The 19,940-nt window shown below is 46.9% G+C and overlaps 1 long non-coding RNA gene across 1 annotated transcript in view; it reads right to left on the reverse strand.

Moving 5' to 3' along the window:
• LOC141172230 (uncharacterized) overlaps positions 1-19,940 on the reverse strand; it is a 171,943-nt gene that overhangs the window by 129,292 nt on the left and 22,711 nt on the right. Inside the window, exon 2 of the long non-coding RNA XR_012252442.1 lies at positions 12,500-12,670. This is a non-coding gene — a long non-coding RNA (uncharacterized lncRNA). The remainder of the gene's footprint in view (positions 1-12,499; positions 12,671-19,940) is intronic.

The following is a 19,940-nucleotide window of genomic DNA, read 5'->3' on the forward strand; positions in this document are numbered from 1 at the left end:
AGCAGTAAAATGTTGGACTGTATTGCTTTTTAAGGAAATAATCAGGATTAAGAGCAAGAAAACAAAATAGCCCTGATATCTAGATCAATGAATTTCTGTAACAGGCAGCAACAGCAAACAGAATGATCCAACTTTTATGTAATGTCCTTAAAACAAGTAAAAATGAGGCTCAGTATTGTGTGTGGCCTCCACGTGCCTGTATGACCTCCCTACAATGCCTAGACATGCTCCTGATGAGGTTGTGGATGGTCTCCTGTGGGATCTCCTCCCAGACCTGGACTAAAGTATCCACCAACTCTTGGACAGTCTGTAGTGCAACGTGACATTGGTGGATGTCCCAGATGTGCTCAATCGGATTCAGGTCTGGGGAACAGGCGGGCCAGTCCATAGCTTCAATGCCTTCATCTTGCAGGAACTGCTAAGACACTCCAGCCACATGAGGTCTGGCATTGTCCTGCATTAGGAGGAACCCAGGGCCTACCGCACCAGCATATGGTCTCACAAGGGGTCTGAGGATCTCATCTCGGTACCTAATGGCAGTCAGGCTACCTCTGGCGAGCACATGGAGGGCTCTGCGGCCCTCCAAAGAAATGCCACCCCACACCATTATTGACCCACTGCCAAACAGGTCATGCTGAAGGATGTTGCAGGCAGCAGATCGCTCTCCATGGTGTCTCCAGACTCTGTCACGTCTGTCACATGTGCTCAGTGTGAACCTGCTTTCATCTATGAAGAGCACAGGGCGCCAGAGGCCAATTTGCCAATCCTGGTGTTATGTGGCAAATGCAAAGCTTCCTGCAAGGTGTTGGGCTGTGAGCACAACCCCATCTGTGGATGTAGGCCCCTCATACCACCCTTAAGGAGTCGGTTTCTAACCGTTTGTGCAGACACATGCACATTTGTGGCCTGCTGGAGGTCATTTTGCAGGACTCTGGCAGTGCTCCTCCTGTTCCTCCTTGCACAAAGGCGGAGGTAGTCATCCTGCTGCTGTGTTGTTGCCCTCCTACGGCCCCCTCTACGTCTCCTGGTGTACTGGCCTGTCTCCTGGTAGCGCCTCCAGCCTCTGGACACCACGCTGACAGACACAGCAAACCTTCTTGCTACAGCTCGCATTGATGTGCCATCCTGGATGAGCTGCACTACCTGAGCAACTTCTGTAGGTTATAGAGTCAGTCTCATGCTACCACGAGTGTGAAAGCACAACCAACATTCAAAAATGACCAAAACATCAGCCAGAAAGCATTGGTACTGAGATGTGGTCTGTGGTCCCCACCTGCAGTACCAATCCTTTATTGAGTGTGTCTTGAAAATTGCCAATAATTTCCATCTATTGTCTATTCCATTTGGACAACAGCATGTGACATTGAGTGTCAATCAGTGTTGCTTCCTAAGAGGACAGTTTGATTTCACAGAAGTTTGATTTACTTGGAGTTATATTCTGTTGTTTAAGTGTTCCTTTTATTTTTTTGAGCAGCGTATATGAAGCTGGATTAGTCCTCAAAAGGAGAAGATTGATATATATACTGTACAGACCAATAGTTTGGACACACCTTTTCATTTAAAGATTTTTCTGTATTTTCATGACGATGAAAATTGTACATTCACACTGAACGCATCAAAACTATGAATTAACACATGTGGAATTATATACTTAACAAAAAAGTGTGAAACAACTGAAAATATGTCATATTGTAGGTTCTTCAAAGTAGCCACCTTTTGCTTTGATGAATGCTTTGCACACTCTTGGCATTCTCTTGATGAGCTTCAAGAGGTAGTCACCGGAAATGGTCTTCCAATCTTGAAGGATTTCCCAGAGATGCTTAGCACTTGTTGGCCTTTTTGCCTTCACTCTGCGGTCCAGCTCACCCCAAACCATCTCGATTGGGTTCAGGTCTGTTGACTGTGGAGGCTGCTGTTAACCTGCGATTTCTGAGGCTGGTGACTCAGATAAACTTATCCTCTGAAGCAGAGGTGACTCTTTGTCTTACTTTCCTGGGGCGGTCCTCATGTGAGCCAGTTTAATTGCAGCGCTTGATGGTTAATTGGTTAATGGTTAATTGCAAGCACAAGTATGCAGCCTGCCACCCACCCACCCCCAGGCTCCAATACCATACTGCTAGCTTGCTTACATTTGAAATTGGGCCTTTTTATTCATGTTGAGGCGGAATCTGGCCACCACGTCATGGCTGCTTCGGCGGCCTGGTATTCATACTCTGTACCCAGCCGCCCGGAGGCCGGGTGTTCACGCTCGGTCCCCAGCTGCCAGGGGGCGGCCGGGTGTCCATACTCAGTACCCAGCCGCCCCGTGGCCGGGTGTCCACAAACAGTCCCCAGCCACCTGGGGGCGGCCGCGTGTCGATAAACGGTCCCCAGCCGCCCCTATTTCTCCTGTCAACTTCCCCCCACACATTTTTTTTAGCCCGGCCTGCTTTAGGGCAGCATTGGACGAGCCCACCAGAGAACCAGACTCCTCCAGTGGGCCCTGGCTTCTCCATCAGGAGAGTTGAGAGTGCCAAGGTGAGGAGCATGATGATAATAGAAGTTAGCATCTGCTTTGTTTTCTTGGAATGCAAGCGTAAGTGTGCAGCCTGCCACCCACCCACCCCCAGGCTCCAATACCATACTGCTAGCTTGCTTGCACTTGAAATTGGGCCTTTTACGCATGTGGAGGTGGAATTTGGCCCCCATTTCAGGGCTGCGTCGGAGGCCTGGTATCCATACTCAGTCCCCAGCCGCCCGGCGGCCGGGTGTCAACGCTTGGTCCCTAGCCACCAGGGAGCGGCCGGGTGTCCATACTCGGTCCCCAGCCGCCTGGGGGCGGCCGGGTGTCCATAAACGGTTCCCAGCCACCCCTATTTGAAGGACAATCTAACTACAAAGACGTGGGCAATTGAATGTGGCCAGGGATGGTACATCCTTCACACTGGGTTAATATTGTGGAAGTCGGGACACAGTTGGACACTGGGATGCAACACGTCCTCCAGACATAGAGGATTGTGGGTCCTGGGTCAATCAAGCTTCAACACAAAGTTCAAAAGGTAGACAGTAGCAGTGGTCGGCCTCCTACACAACGAGTTAATTATTCATGATCATGAGGCCATCCATCTCCTTAGCTTTCTGATCCTTGGAATGCAAGCGCATGTATCTAGTAGCGGCTACGCCTGAGGTGGTCTGCGTTTTGGCGCATATCCTACCTCCTCCGAGGATTGCTGGATGTTTTCCTGCTACTATCTCAGTTCTATGACTCCCTTTAAAAGAAAGCTTCAGGTGATGAATGATGGATGAGGTAGTGGCAAAGGAGAAAGAGCAGGAGGAACAGGGACCATTCACATCAATATCAGGCCAGTCAACCACACATGTCTTGTAGGATATGTTTCTGTACCAAAAGGAGCGGTTCGGCTACACAGTTATAGGGCATACTGTGAGTGCAATGCCTACCAAAAATTTCGAGGCACTCCAATGCCCCTTGGAAGTGACATGGGGGTCAGAGGGCCTTAACTAAACTGTTTTTTCCATTTATAGCAACTGGGTCTCCTGTGCACTGTTGGCATAAGCAGTGAATGGAAGGCTTTCCAAAAATTATGAGGAACTACAATGGCCCTTGAAACGGACGTGGATTACAGCATACTAAAAACCTTCTACGCATTATTGGGGAGTGGGTCTCCCTTAGTGCTCGCCTATGCATTGAAAAGCAAAACCTGACTAAAATTAGGAGGAAATGCAATGCCCGTTGGAAGAGTCATGGAGGTTAGAGTTAATTAAAAACAACATTTCAATGCCCCTTGGAAGAGCTGTGTTGTTCACAATGGTTTAACATGACGGTTTTAATGCCCCTTGGAAGAGACGTGGAGGTCGTAGTAGAATAAAAAGACAATATCAATGCCCCTTGGAAAAGTGGTGGAGGTCACAGTAGCTTATGAAGACTTTTTTAATGCCCCTTGGAAGAGACGTGGAGGTCGCAGTAGAATAAAAAGACAATATCAATGCCCCTGGGAAAAGTGGTGGAGGTCACAGTAGCTTAACAAGATGGTTTTAATGCCCCTTAGAATAGACGTGGAGGTCGCAGATGAATAAAAAGACAATATTAATGCCCCTTGAAAATGTGGTGGAGGTTGCAGTAGCTTAACAAGACGGTTTTAATGCTCCTTGGAAAAGTGGTGGAGGTCGCAGCATCTTAACAAGATGGTTTTAATGCCCCTTGAAAGAGACGTGGAGGTTGCAGTAGCTAAACAAGACGGTTTTAATGCCCATTGGAAGAGACGTGGAGGTCACAGTGGAATAAAAAGACAATATCAATGTCCCTTGAAAATGTGGTGGAGGTCGCAGTAGCTTAACAAGACGGTTTTAATGCCCCTTGGAAAAGTGGTGGAGGTTGCAGTAGCTTAACAAGACGGTTTTAATGCCCCTTAGAAGAGACATGGAGGTTGCAGTAGCTTAACAAGGCGGTTTTAATGCCCCTTGGAAAAGTGGTGGAGGTCGCAGTAGCTTAACAATACGGTTTTAATGACCCTTGGAAGAGACGTGAAGGTCATAGTAGAATAAAAAGACAATATCAATGCCCCTTGGAAAAGTGGTGGAGGTGACAGTAGCTTATCAAGACGGTTTTAATGCCCCTTGGAAGAGACATGGAGGTCGCAGTGGAATAAAAAGACAACATCAGTGCCCCTTGAAAATGTAGTAGAGGTCGCAGTAGCTTAACAAGACGGTTTTAATGCCCCTTGGAAAAGTGGTGGAGGTTGCAGTAGCTTAACAAGATGGTTTTAATGCCCCTTGGAAGAGACGTGGAGGTTGCAGTAGCTTAACAAGACGGTTTTAATGCCCCTTGGAAGAGACGTGGAGGTTGCAGTAGCTTAACAAGATGGTTTTAATGCCTGTTGGAAGAGACATGGACGTCGCAATAGAATAAAAAGACAATATCAATGCCCCTGGGAAAAGTGGTGGAGGTCGCAGTAGCTTAACAAGACGGTTTTAATGCCCCTTGGAAGAGACGTGGAGGTCGCAGTGGAATAAAAAGACAATATCAATGCCCCTTGAAAATGTGGTGGAGGTCACAGTAGCTTAACAAGATGGTCTTAATGCCCCTGGGAAAAGTGGTGGAGGTTGCAGTAGCTTAAAAAGACGGTTTTAATGCCCCTTGGAAGAGATGTGGAGGTTGCAGTAGCTTAACAAGATGGTTTTAATGCCCATTGGAAGAGACGTGGAGGTCGCAGTGCAATAAAAAGATCATATCAATGCCCCTTCAAAATGTGATGGAGGTCGAAGTAGCTTAACAAGACGGTTTTAATGCCCCTTGGAAAAGTGGTGGAGGTTGCAGTAGCTTAACAAGACGGTTTTAATGCCCCTTGGAAAAGTTGTGGAGGTTGCAGTAGCTTAACAAGACGGTTTTAATGTCCCTTGGAAGAGACGTGGAGGTCGCAGTAGCTTAACAAGATGGTTTTAATGCCCCTTGGAAGAGACATGGAGGTTGCAGTAGCTTAACAGAACGGTTTTAATGCCCCTTGGAAAAATGGTGGAGGTCGCAGTTGCTTAACAAGGTGATTTTAATGCCCCTTGTAGGAGCCATGCAGTACAGCATCTTAAAAACATTATTCCCATTATTGCGGAGTTGGTCTCCCATAGTCTTTGCTTTTGCCTTCCAAGCAAAAGCTGCCAAAAATTAGGATGGAGGAACTTGCAATGCTGGCAACAGGGACCAAGGTCACCCTGGTATTATAGTGGTGGTGGAGGCTGAGGATAAGGAGAAGAGCAAAATACATCCGAAATGAGGAAGCGTATACCCATGTGTGGGTGTGAAGCGGTGCATGGGAATATACCTCCCGAAATAACACAGTGGATTTTACTTTAAGATACTCTGCTGTCATTTGGTGGTGATGAGAAGTCTGGCCCAATCCAGCCCTTGTTCATTTTGATAAGGGTCTGCTTGTCAGCATTGTCAGTTGACAGGCGAGTGCGCTTATCAGTTATAATTCCCCCAGCGGCACTAAAAACACGCTCCGATAACACGCTAGCGGCAGGGCAGGCCAGGACCTCCAAGGCATACAGAGCAAGTGCATACCAAGTGTCCAGCTTGAATACCCAATAATTAAAAGGCACTGAGGAATCACGGAGGATGCTGGTACGGTCAGCAAGGTACTCCCTCACCATCTTTTGAAACTTTCCACGCCTTGTGAGAGTACTCCGCGCCTCAGGACCTGGAAGCTGGGCGGGTGTCAGAAAACTTTCCCAGAATGTTGACAGTGTTCCCCTGCCTCTGCTGGATTGGAGTTGCGTCTCTCTCACCTGTACGCCTTGGTTGGGCAACGAACTGTGACCTCTGCCGCTAGCATGTTCAGATGGGAATTTTTTTAACAGTTCTGCAGCAAGGGCCTTCGGGTACTGCCCCATTTTTGTAGACCTCTCCACCTCAGGAATAAGAGAGTGAAAGTTCTCCTTGTAGCGGTGGTCTAAAAGTGTCACCAACCAGTAATGACTGTCACCCTTCATTTTTACAAAGTGAGGGTCACGGTTAAGGCAGCCTAACATAAAGTCAGCCATGCGTGCCAGACAGGTAAAGTGGCAAGACTTCCGTGTCCTCACCAAGATGACGACTGACCATGCTCTCCTCCTCCTCCTCCTCTCCTCCCTGTCCTCAGGCCACCCACTCTGAACCGACGGTATGACAGTTGTAGAGGTACTACCATCTACAGCGCATGTTTCCAGCTCCTGTTCTTCCTCCTCCTCTCCCTCATTGTCCCCCAATGCATGTTGGTATGAGATGAGGCTGGGCTGTGTGTAATCGCCCGCTACGGCTTCTTGATCCATCTCATCATACTCTGCCTGCATTGCCTCCTCTTTAATTCTCTGCAGAGAACGTTGCATATTACAGACAAGTGGGATGCTGACGCTAATGATGGCGTCATCGCCACTCACCATCTTGGTGGACTCCTCAAAGTTTGTCAGGATGGTACACATGTCAGACATCCAGGTCCACTCCTGAGGTCTTACGTGTGGAGTCTGACCTGAATATCGACAGCCTTGTTGCAGCTTGTACTCCACAACTGCTCTCTTCTGCTCACAAATCCTTTGCAACATGTGGAGGGTAGAGTTCCAACGTGTGGGGACATCACACACCAGTCGGTGTGCCGGAAGCTGCAAACGCTGCTGCAACACAGCAATGGCGGCGGAAGCTGTAGCCGACTACCGAAAATGAGCTGACAGGCAGCGTACTTTGACGAGCAGATCTGGCAACTCGGGGTACAATTTAAGAAACCGCTGAACCACGAGGTTAAGCACATGAGCCAGGCAAGGTATGTGTGTGATTTCGCCTCGCCTCAGAGCCGCCACCAGGTTATGGCCATTGTCACACACGACCATGCCTGGATGTAGGTTCAGCGGTCTCAGCCACAGATCTGCCTGCTCTTTCATAGCTGTCCACAACTTACAAGCAGTGTGAGGTTTATCACCTAAGCTTATGAGTTCCAGCGCAGCCTGTTGCCGCTTGGCAGAGGCAGTACTGCACTGCTTCCAGCTGGTAACTGATGTGGTGATATCTGAGATGGAGGCTGAACATGAGGAAGAGGAGGAGGATGAGGTGCAGGAGCTGTATACTGTGGGGGCAACTCTGACAGACACAAGGCCCGCAATCCTCTGTGTGGGGAGGATGTGTTCCGTCCCAAGGTCCGACTGGGTCCCGGCTTCCACTATGTTTACCCAGTGTGCCGTCAGGGTGATGTACCGTCCCTGGCCACAAGTACTTCTCCACGTGTCCGTTGTCAGGTGGACTCTCCCAGTAACTGCGTTGTTGAGGGCACGGCAGATGTTTTGGGACATGTGCTTGTGTAGTGCGGGGATGGCACACCGGGCAAAATAGTGTCGGCTGGGGACTGAGTACCGAGGGACGGCCACCGCCATAAGGTTGTGGAAGGATTCCGTCTCTACCAGCCTAAAAGGCAGCATTTCCAACGCAAGCAGTCGTGAAATGTGCGAATTTAGGACTGTGGCCTGTGGGGCGTTGGCTGCAAATTTGCGCTTTCCTTCAAAGCTCTGGGATATGGACAATTGAACGCTGGGGTGGGACGTGGACATGGACGTTGATGCTGTTTCTTGAGAAACTGCCATAACAAGTGAAGACTGAGAGGCATCTTTGAATGTAGTATGGACAGGGGATTGCCTTGCATGCACAAAAGGGGGTTCTATTACACACACAACAGCGGAAGAAGCAGTGGTAACACCCGCTGACACTGGTCGTGGACCCTGGGGTTCGCCCCACAAAGTCAGGTGCTTTGCTGTCATGTGCCTGATCATGCTGGTGGTGGTCAGGCTGGTAGTTTTGTCACCCCTGCTGATGCTGGCATGGCAGGTGGTACAAATGGCCTTTTTGGGGTTATCAGCAGAGTCTTTAAAAAAATTCCAAACTCTGGAAGACCTACCGGTTGTACTGGCAATGTCCCTCGTGTTGGTGTTACGGGGAACTGTTGCCTGCCTTCTGTGTGCGGCCACCACACTGCTTCTTCCTGACTGTTGGGGTACTCTGCCTCCCTCCCCCTGTGTGCTGCTGGCCTCGCTCTGCGTGTCCTCCTGCCATGTTGGGTCAGTTACTAAATCATCCACCACCTCCTCCTCTTCCACTTGCGCACCACGATCCTCCTCCTCACTTCCTGGCAATTGTGTCTCGTCATCGTCCACCTCTTGTGACAAATTGCCAGAGTCGACTTCCTCTGGCCGTGGCTGTTCAAATATTTGGGCATCGCTACATGGGATCTCCTCTTCCACCACTTCAAGTAGAGCAGGCGAGGGGCACAAATCTGGAAATGGACCAGTGAACAGCTCTTCAGAGTGTCCAAGTGTGGGATCAGTTGCTGTCTGACGACACTCGGCATGGTGGGAGGAAGGAGCATCAGGGTGAGGAGGAGTATGCGGTCGAGACTCACAGCTACTAAAACTTGACCGTGTGGAAGACAGACTGGAGGTGGTGGTTCATAGGTAACTGGAAGTATTATCTGCTATCCAATTAATAACCTGTTCACACTGATCAGTTCGCAATACTGGTGTTGTAGTGTGGTTCCCTAGTAATTTGGTCGAGCAGTGGGAGCGAGAAGATGTGGCTGTTGGTTGTGACACATTTTCACCTTGGCCACGGCCCCGTCCTCTACACGCACCATCACCAGAACGTCCAGTTCCCCGTCCCTTGCCACGCGCCTTGCCCATTGTAAATTAAGTAAAATAGTTTACACTCACACTATCAATGGAAAAAGGGTAATAAAAAGGAGATTAGAACTGTGGAAGAAGAAAACCACAGTTCTATTTCTCTGGCCTACACCAGAATCTTTTAAACAGATATATTTGTGACTAAACAGACAGGGAGACACTATTTTTTTTTTTTTTACGTAAAACAGATAAAAAGCTGGATAATACTGTTTTTCTTTAAGGAAAAAATACCAAAAGCTGGAAAATACAGAGATTTGTATACAGAGATTTGAACCGTGGAACTGCAAAACCAAAGTTATATTTTTCTGGCCTACACCAGACTTTTTTAAACAGATTTATTGGTGTCTGACCACTCAGGGAGACACTGTTACGGGTTTTTTTACGGCAAAAAATGGCAAAAACAGGATAATACAGAGATTTGACCCGTGGAACTGCAAAACCACAGTTATATTTTTGTGACCTACACCAGAATCTTTCAAACAGATATATTTGTGTCTGAACAATCAGGGAGACACTATTACTGTTTTTCTTTACGGAAAAAATACCAAAAGCTGGATAATACAGAGATTTGACCCGTGGAACTGCAAAACCACAGTTATATTTTTCTGGCCTACACCAGAATCTTTCAAACAGATATATTTGTGTCTGAACAATCAGGGAGACACTATTACTGTTTTTCTTTACGAAAAAATACCAAAAGCTGGATAATACAGAGATTTGAAATGTGGAACTGCAAAACCACAGTTATATTTTTCTGGCCTACACCAGAATCTTTCAAACAGATATATTTGTGTCTGAACAATCAGGGAGACACTGTTACTGTTTTTCTTTAAGGAAAAAATACCAAAAGCTGGATAATACAGAGATTTGACCCATGGAACAAAACCACAGCTATATTTTTCTGGCCTACACCAGAATCTTTCAAACAGATATATTTGTGTCTGAACAATCAGGGAGACACTTTTACTGCTTTTCTTTAAGGAAAAAATACCAAAAGCTGGATATTACAGAGATTTGACCCGTGGAGCTGCAAAACCACAGTTCTATTTTTATGGCCTACACCAGACTCTTTTAAACAGATATATTGGTGTCTGACCAGTCAGGGAAACACTATTACAGTTTTTTTTTAAGCAAAAAACGCCCAAAAAAGGATAATGCAGAGATTTGACCCGTGGAACTGCAAAACCACAGTTATAGTTATGTGGCGTACACCTGACTCTTTTAAACAGATATATTGGTGTCTGAACAGTCACAGACACACTGAACTTTTTTTTTTGGGGGTGGGATACCAAAAGGTTAATAAGACGTGTATTTGGACAGTCTGATTGAGGAAAAAAAAATACAGGATTTAGATGAAAAAAAAAATTATTTTCCTGGCCCCTGAGACCAGGGTGATAAGTCTAGCAATTTTACCAACAGGAGCATACAGGACTGTAATGCAGCGTTTGCCACTACTCTCCTATACAGCCTGTCTGCCTGCCTGTTATCTGGGATGGATATTAGTCCTGAGAAGGACTGTTTGTTTGATTTGGCAGGCTTTAGAGACCCTACACTAACCATGTTGGAGTATAAATCTCTCCCTAGCTCAGCAGCACTAACCCTACACTGTCTGATCCGGAGCGACTGTGTCCAAGATGGCGGCGCCCGGTTTTAAATACTCGAGGTGACACTGTGCGGCCAGCCAATCACTGTAATGCCCACAAACAACATGGCTGCGGCATTCCAGTGACTGGCTGGCAATCCCTGCATGTTCATTGGCTCTGTAAAGAGCGCCTAACGCGCAGGGCGGAGACCTGAGCTCCCGCCCGAGTAACCCGGAAATGCTCGGTGCTTGCCGAACATCCCGAGTAGTGAGATGCTCGCTCAACACTAGTTGCTACTTTGAAGAACCTAGAATATAAGACATATTTTCAGTTGCCTGTTTCCTGTGTTCACTGTGACGAGCACAGGATCACCAGGTCTGATATAGACCTGATGATGCTATACGTCCAGCCAATCACTGTAATGCCACAAGCAAGATGTCTACGGCATTACAGTGAGTGCCAGGCAATCCCTGCATGTTTATTGGCTGTCTAAAGAGCACAAAATACGTAGGGTGAGGACCCGAGCTCCCGTCCGAGCATCCCGAAAATACTCAAGCAGCTCCGAGCATCTCGAGCAGTGAGATGCTCGGGCAAGTACCGAGCAGTGGCGAGCACGCTCGCTCATCACTAGAAATGAACAAACAACAACAATTCTGCCATTTTTTTGTTTATTGATGGATGGGGAAAGGATTGAGTTCACCATGCAGTACAAATTACATGATACCTTCATTCTCTGGGTCAATACAATTACGGCGATGCCAAATTCATACATTTTTCATTATAGTCTACTAATATTGCACAATGAAAACAGTTTTAAAGATATACAGTTAGGACCAGAAATATTAGAACAGTTACCGAATCTTGGTGATTTTGGCTGTACATGCCACTATTTTTATTTAAAATTAAACAACTGAGATGCAATTGAAGTGTAGACTTTTAGCTATAATTAAAAGGGTTGAATAAAAATATCCTGTGAGACGTTAAGGAATTGCAATCATTTTTCTACAAAGCATCTTCATTTCAGGGGCTCAAAAGTAATTGGACAAATTAACTTTTTTCCATAAATAAAACGCCCATTTTTAATACTTTGAAAAGAATCTTTTGCAGGCAATGCCTGCTTGAAGTCTGGAAGCCATGGATGTCACCAAATTGATTTGCACCAACTCTATTACCTTATAAATCTTAGTTTATTAAAGGCTAGGCTTTTGCTCTTTTGCAACAATTTTTTCTATAATGAATCTAATTTAAAAAGTGAAATTATTTTGCAAATGGTCTCAATAAGAAATATGTCTTTTTGATTTTACAGCTCAAATACAGACTTATGCAGCTCCATAGCTAAACTACTAGTGGTTTAATTCTGTGTTAATTTTTTTCATCTGCGCTATCTTTTTTGTCAGTTTTCAGTTGTAAAGATAATTGAAATTACTAAGTAAATCTTCAACCATTCCATAATGTTCATTAGTATCATGCATTATTGCTACTTCAACTGTCAAGTAGAAAAATTTTGAAAATTGTTCATTTTTTTTGCTGAATTTCTTAAAAATCTGGTGTATATTGTAGAAAGGAGCAGATCTGACAAAATTTGAGTTTGCCAAATTAAGCATATTTTTTTGATTTGCAGCAAAGTTATTGTTCACGAATTGAATGTTCTGTATTAGGCTCTTAGGTCTCTACAAATTCCAGAGCATAAAAAACATAAGATGTAAAACTGAGAAAAAAGACCTTCATACCTTATTGCTCACCTCTCCAGCCGCTCCGGCGGCTTGATGCCCGTATCTGCCTCTGTTGCTCTGCATCTCTGACCAGGTGTTCTCTCTAGGGCGTAGTTTCCAGCTGTGACCAGTGAACTCCAGGGCCAGGACTTCTGGCTGCAGACCCTGGAAGCTTTCCCCAGCCCTCCGCTATATAGCAAGAATGTATTGAATAAAAACATATCTTTATTCTCCAGAATGCATTTTTTGTAAATTTCTAGTAGAATTAATTTCCACTCAAATAAATTTGCTCTTCTCTAGTATGTAGGGAAATGTGGTCTGGATAGAGAATGGTCTTCTCAAATATGAATTAATCTATAGTATTATACAATCATAAAAACTTTAGATTTGTAGCTTCACTGACTCATAAAAACATTGTGCTCCTAATCATGTCTGTTCCCCCTTCAGTCTTTTATTTTCTTCCTATGCTATTCTTGAGAACTCAATATACACACCATTAGTGAAGCTTACAATTGCTGACAGAATTTAGAAAATGACATTTTCAAAGTGACAAAGTTGCCCTTTTATAATTAGTATTTCAAAGAATAAAGATTTGACAACTCAGTTACATCCACTAAGACTACGTTCCCAAGATGAGCTTTTGGTGAAATGTTGATGTTGCAGATTTTCTACACCATTTCTGCACCTATTAAGTAAAGTAAGTTACTTGAAAAAGCACTTATAAAAGTGGTATTTAGCATACCTGAAAAAATATACTAATGTCTTAGCATTTAAATTTTTGTGAAAACAGCACAACAATTTGAGGCATTTTGGTTCTTCAAGGGTTATTCTCAACTTCATTAATGGTTTTGTGTTCATACTTACAAGCAATTTACTACTAGTGTTGAGCCACCCCCGTAGTGTTCGAGTTCGGTTCGGTTCGTCGAACACCCGTGTGTTCGCCGAACTGTTCGTCGAACTGTTCGTCGAACACCTTCGAACACCATTAAAACCAATGGCAGGCAAACAAAAACACATAGAAACACATAGAAAACACCTTCAAAGGTGTCCAAAAGCTGACAAACTGCTCAGAAGACACAACTAACACATGGAAAAGTGACAAGTACATATAGTCATGCGAAAAGAAAAGAGGTGGAGGAGTAAAAGGAGGGGGAGACACAGATATAGGCATGTCATGCCCTTCTAAAATCCAAAAAGTGAGAAGCCGAGACGGCCAGTCCGCTCCTGCCCGTGCCACCTCCGTGTCGCCGGGTTTGTGCCAGAGCCGCGGTGAACCCTGACGGCCAGCCCCCCTCTCCCAATACTGGTGCCTGTCCGCTGGTGGGTCGAGAGAGCCCCCCTGTGGTGGAGGCAGCTCTAAGCTTTTTAATTTAAATTGTCCCTCTAATTTGAATGAATACACTTTAAATCCATTTACAAGGATCTATTGGAGGGCAAGTCTCATGCCAGCAGCCGCGTAATTCCAGCTCCAGTAGCGTCCACTAAAGCTGCTGCAGTTAAAAAGCTTTTATAAGGATCGAGCTCGGCTGTCCACCGCAAGGCATCCTAGTGCCAGTCCCAGCCCCTATGCCTTGGGGTGCCTCCTGATGCTCTTCACTAAGTATCCCGTGGTCCCGAAGCATTTCCTTTGAAAAAATTAAGTGTCCAAACTACAGGTGGTGTAGCTTGATTAACAGCCGGGATAATCCGCTGACTAGCAGACACTGCTACTAGGCACAAAGTATTTCCTGGGCTAGATGCAGTTAAAAATTTGTAAGTAGATACTCTCGTTGGATGCTGAGAAAGCATTCCATAGAGTCTCCTGGCACGCCATATATGGTTCTCTTAAAAAGCTTGGGGTAGGGGTCTAGGGGACCCTTTTATAGCCAAAATCACGGCCCTGTATCACAATACGTCACCTAGGCTGAAGATAAATGGAACTGTAGCACCGAGGGCTCGGTTGCTACAGACGTATTGCACCTCACCCAGAGGTGTGATATCTCACTCTCAGATAAGGATGGAGTGTGGATCAGGACCCGACACCTGCATGCATTACACCACATTGCTGTGTGGCAGGGCGACCAATATGCCCCTGAGATGGGCACGACAGTCCCTGTCCCTGGCTGGAGTGGGGGGAGGGAACACTGAGGAAGGGGAACCCTGCAGTGCAGGAGCAGGGAGGAAGCAGTTCCTGGGTGCATTGAGAAGGGAGTATAAAAGGTGGGCACCATCTTAGTTCAGTGCAGAGAAGTCTGAGCAGAAGTGGCAGGGAGCAGGGGCTCTGCATGAGCTCTGCTCCGGAGGCGGGCCTAGTAACAGAGGCCCAGGCCTGCAAGAGGGAGAAGGAAGGAAGAGGAGCGGAGAAGGCTCCAGGAACGAGGAATGAAGGGATCCCAGGGGTGCGGACGGGCGAGTCGCCACCGCACGCCCGAATCCACCTGCGTGGAGGGGTCAGGCCAAAGGGGGAGACCGGTCCCCGAACTAGTGGAGGCAGGAAACGACCCTCAGCTAGAAACCGGAGGCTCTGACATTTTATGTGGCGCAGCCCCTTGCTCCACCCGCTAGGAAGGCACCACATAGGGTCAGGGAAACTGGCGCCAAGTTTACCAAGAGGAGGCCCGAGGCAGCCGGACAGAAGTGTTGGTAAGAAAGGCCAGACAAAGGACACACAAAGGGGGTCCTGTGAAGCGCTCCAAAGTTATCTGGGAGTTGTCTGAGCCCCTCACCTGGTGAGCACAGTACGACGTGGGCAGCCGTTACCTGCAGACGTGGTCTGGATAATAAGAACTGTGAGTAAAGGCCCTGAACTGCATCACTGACTCCGTGTCGTTACTGCTGCTGCCCTGCACCATCACCCCCATCCTCCGCATACACTGCCCTGAGGCTATACTCCTCCCGTGGGGAGTTATGCTACGCTCTGCTGCACCCACAACACCAGCCTTAGCGGTCTGCCCTGTAGCGGCGGTTCACTCTGACCGCAATCCACGGGTGGCGTAGTCGGACATTTAAACATCAAAACCACATAAATAGTTCCGCCACTGGTTTGACCGCCCTGAGCCACGGAACCGGATCGCCGCCACGAAGACTACAACCACCAGCATCCACCAAAAAGGGTCCGGCTCCGGGTGTCCCAAGGCCCAGGGGGTGCGTCAGAACATTTTCATCACCTTTCACAATCACCAATGGGACAAGGCAGGGATGTCCTCTGTCCCCTCTCTTATACATCCTAGTGACGGAGCACCTGCTCTCATCAATTCGCCATAACCCCAATATTAGGTGGATTGAGGTGGGAGGCACCGAGTACAAGTGCTCTCTATTTGCTGATGATGTCCTAGTATATATCACTCAATCACATATATCCATCCCTGCTGTTATGGCTGAAATAGATCACTTTGTTACATGGTAAAATTTAAAAATCAATGCAGCGAAGTCTGAGGCCCTCGATGTCTCCCTCCCTAAATCCATATAGGATTCCATCCAGTCCAACTTTCCCTTTGCCTGGCCCTCACAGGGTATCAAATACTTAGGAATTCCTATTCATAGAGACCTCTCCCATCTATGTTATCTTAATTTTGGGCCCTTTATTGAACAATTCCATACAGACCACGGTTGGCAAGTTAGAACTGTAAGATTCACTACGTGAACCACTGGTGTTTTGTGGAAAAGCACATGTACACCGCGTTCCAAATTATTATGCAAAAAGTGTTTAGGAGTGATAAGGGAAGAATTTGTTTGTTTGTCAGTTAAACTCATTGATGGTGATGTGTGTCAGGGCTCTTTATATCACTGTAAGCAATTGCAGACACCTGTGCTAATTAGTTTGGCAGGTGTGTCCAATGAAAGGCAAGACTACTTAAGAAGGCTCTCTCACATTATTAAGCAGCCTACATTTTCTGCCAAAATGGGAAAGAAAAAGGATGTGTCGGCTGCTGAGAAGCAACAAATTGTGGAGTGTTTAGGTCAAGGCATGACTACAATCAACATTGTGCGATGATCAGGATGAAGTGTCTTGGCAATCAAGAAGTATGTAGCTGATTCACAGTACACACGTGTGCGTGCTGATAAGGGCAAATTGAGGACTCTTTCCTACAGGCAATTACGTCAGGTTGAAAGAGCAGCGGCAAAAAAGCCTTGTCATAGCAGCAGACAAGTTTTTGAAGCTGCTTGTGCCTCCAACGTCCCCCGAACAACAAGATGCAGGGTCCTTCAGAGGTTTGCAGCTGTGCATACGCCATCCTGTCGACCTCCTCTATCCACTTCACACAAGCAGAAACGGCTCCAGTGGGCCAAACATTACATGAAGACTGATTTCAAAACTGTTTTGTTCACGGATGAGTGCCGTGCAGCGCTCGATGGTCCAGATGAATGGAGTGGAGGATGGCTGGTTGATGGACACCCCACGCAAACACGGCTACAGCGCCAACAAGGAGGAGGTGGAGTAATGTTTTGGGCTGGATTCATGGGGAGAGAGATTGTCGGCCCCTTTAGGATCGCTGAAGGCGCTAAAGATGAACTCCATAATGTATGTGGATTTTCTCAAACAGCACTTCCTGCCATGGTTCAAGAAGAAGAACCGTGTATTTCACAGCAAGATCATTTTTCTGCATGATAATGCACCATCTCATGCTGCACATAAAACATCTGCATCTCTGGCTGATATGGGCATAAAAGGGGACAAACTTATGGTGTGACCCCCATGCTCCCCTGACCTCTACCCCATTCAGAACCTTTGGAGCATCATTAAAAGGAGTGTCTATGATGGCGGGAGGCAGTTCACATCTAAGCAACAGCTCTGGGAGGGTATTCTGTCCTCATGCAAAACAATTGAAGCAGAAACCATCCAAAACCTGACAAATTCAATGGACGAGAGAGTTCAGAAGCTCCTTTCGAACAAGGGGTCCTATGTGAAAATGTAACATCACCTAGAATAAAGTTTTGAGTTGAAAACTGTTTGATTTCAGTTTCTAACAACCTGCTAATGCTTATAATTTCAAAAATGACCATTTTTTTGGTCTTTATTAAAATGAAAAGGTTGATCGAAAAGTTTGGGGGATCTAAGAGTGTGGCAACCCAGTAGTCATGATTACTTCGAATTCTGACAATATGAGGGTCATGCTGCAGGTAGTGCAGCAAGAAGGCACTTATGTGTCTTGCGCATCTCGGAGCCCCAAAATTATTTTCCGGGCTAGATGCAGCTAAAAATTATTTTTAATTTTAAATCTGGTGAAGCTTATTATAGATGGCCTAATAGGATCAGTGCTGCACACTGCTACAAAGCCCAAATTATTTTCCAGTCAAGATACAGATAAACATGATTAGTAATTTGAAAGCTTAAAACGGTTGGTAGGGTGATTTTAACCAATCATCAAGATTTTACTCTCCCCAGGATGACACAGGGGTAGAAAAGTCGTTTCGGATCCATGATTTGTTCATCTTTATGAACGTGAGTCTGTCTACATTATCAGTGGAGAGCCGCGTGCGCTTATCTGTCAGCACACCACCAGCAGCGCTGAACACACGTTCAGACAGAACGCTGGCTGCGGGGCATGACAAGATCTCCAAGGCGTAAGTGGCTAGCTCCGGCCATTTATCCAGATTGGAAGCCCAAAAAGAGCAAGGGTCCAGTGACACAGTCGTGGCTTCAATGTTTACTTGGAGATACTCCTGTACCATCGTCTCTAGGCGTTGACTATGTGTCAGACTTCTTGTCTCCTGTGGCCTTGCAAAGGATGGGCTAAAAAAGTGGTGAAATGATTCCGCAAAATTGATGTTACCAGCAGATACTGTGGTTCTGTTACGGTTTGAGTGCTGAACACTTGACGGTCCCACGGTTGGCAAGTTGGAACTGTGAGATTCACTACGTGCACCACTGGTATTTTGTGGAAAAGCACATGTAAGATTCTGCAACAGTCTCTGCTGATACTCCTGCATGCGTGCATCCCTTTCTATGGCAGGAATAATTTCTGCAAATTTACTTTTGTACCGGGGATCTAACAGTGTGGCAACCCAGTAGTCAGGATTATTTCTAATTCTCACAATTCGAGGGTCATGTTGCAGGTAGTGCAGCAAGAAGGCACTCATGTGTGTTGCGCATCCAGGAGCACCAAGTCCCTGTTGTGTTGGTGGCGAGGTAACAATCATGCTTCCTTCCTCTGTCCTCTCCCCCCAACCTCGCACAACAGAAATGTGATCAAGGTCTCCCTCATCTGATGAGTCTTCCATCAGTTCGTCCTCCACTTCTTCCTGGGCTCCTGCACCTTCCTCACTAGTTTGGCTGCTACCATGCGCCCTGGTTAAACCATCTCCCCCACCCTCACATGCCTGCCGCCTTGGTGCTGCCGACCGTCTGGACCTTGCAGATGTTAGCCCTTCCGCATACAACTCCTCCTCCTCTACTTCCTCCACCTCCTCTTGTGCCACCACCTGGCTCCGAATTCTGTTTAACATGTGCTCCAGCATGTAAATCACCGGAATAGTCATGCTGATAATGGCATCGTCAGCACTAAACATCTTCGTCGCCATTTCAAAACTGTGCAGAAGGGTGCATAGGTCCCTGATCTGAGACCACTCCTCCAGCGTGATTTGCCCCACCTCTGAATCTCGTTGGCCCAGGCTATACGTCAGAACGTATTGCACCAGGGCTTGTCGGTGCTGCCACAGTCGCTGCAACATGTGCAGAGTTGAATTCCACCGGGTAGGCACATCGCATTTTAGCCGGTGAAGTGGCAGGCCCAACGACTTCTGTAGAGATGTAAGTCGCTGAGCTGCGGGATGCGAACGGCGGAAGTGAGCACACAGCGACCGTGCCCTCTGCAGAAGGCCATCTAGTCTGGGATAGTGGGCTAAAAATTGCTGGACAACCAGGTTCAACACGTGAGCCATACAAGGCACGTGTGTGACATTGCCCCGGCGAAGGGCCGCACCCACGTTTGCAGCATTGTCGCACACGGTCTTGCCTGGTTTCAGGTCCAGTGGAGACAACCATTCATGAAATTGGTTCTCCAGAGCTGACCACAACTCCTCAGCTGTGTGACTCACATTTCCCAGACATTTCAATGTAAAAACCGCCTGATGACGTTGAACTCTACTGCCAGCATAGTAAGGAGGTGTGCAGGATCCCTTCTGCGCAGTTAGAAAGCTTGTGGCATGACCAGACAGGCTTTGGGTGCAGGTGGAAGACCGAGAGGAGGTTGAGGAGGCAGAAGCAGTGGAGGAAAAATTACATAAAGAGGATTGACGCACAACTCGTGGGGACGGCAAGACTTGGACAGCAGCCCCTTGTCCTGCTGTCACCATAGTTACCCAGTGCCCAGTCAGCGACATGTAACGCCCCTGTCCATGCCTACTCGTCCAAGTGTCTGTGGTGAAATGCACCCTGTCACACACAGAGTTTCTCAAAGAAGCGGTGATGTTGTGTGCGACATGCTGGTGGAGCGCAGGCACACCTTTCTTTGAGAAGTAGTGCCGACTGGGCATCTGG

The sequence above is a fragment of the Phyllobates terribilis genome, unplaced genomic scaffold, assembly GCF_046119375.1.
Source record: "Phyllobates terribilis strain yellow unplaced genomic scaffold, ASM4611937v1 Scaffold_1__5_contigs__length_1240528914, whole genome shotgun sequence".
NCBI classification, from domain to species: Eukaryota; Metazoa; Chordata; class Amphibia; order Anura; family Dendrobatidae; genus Phyllobates; species Phyllobates terribilis.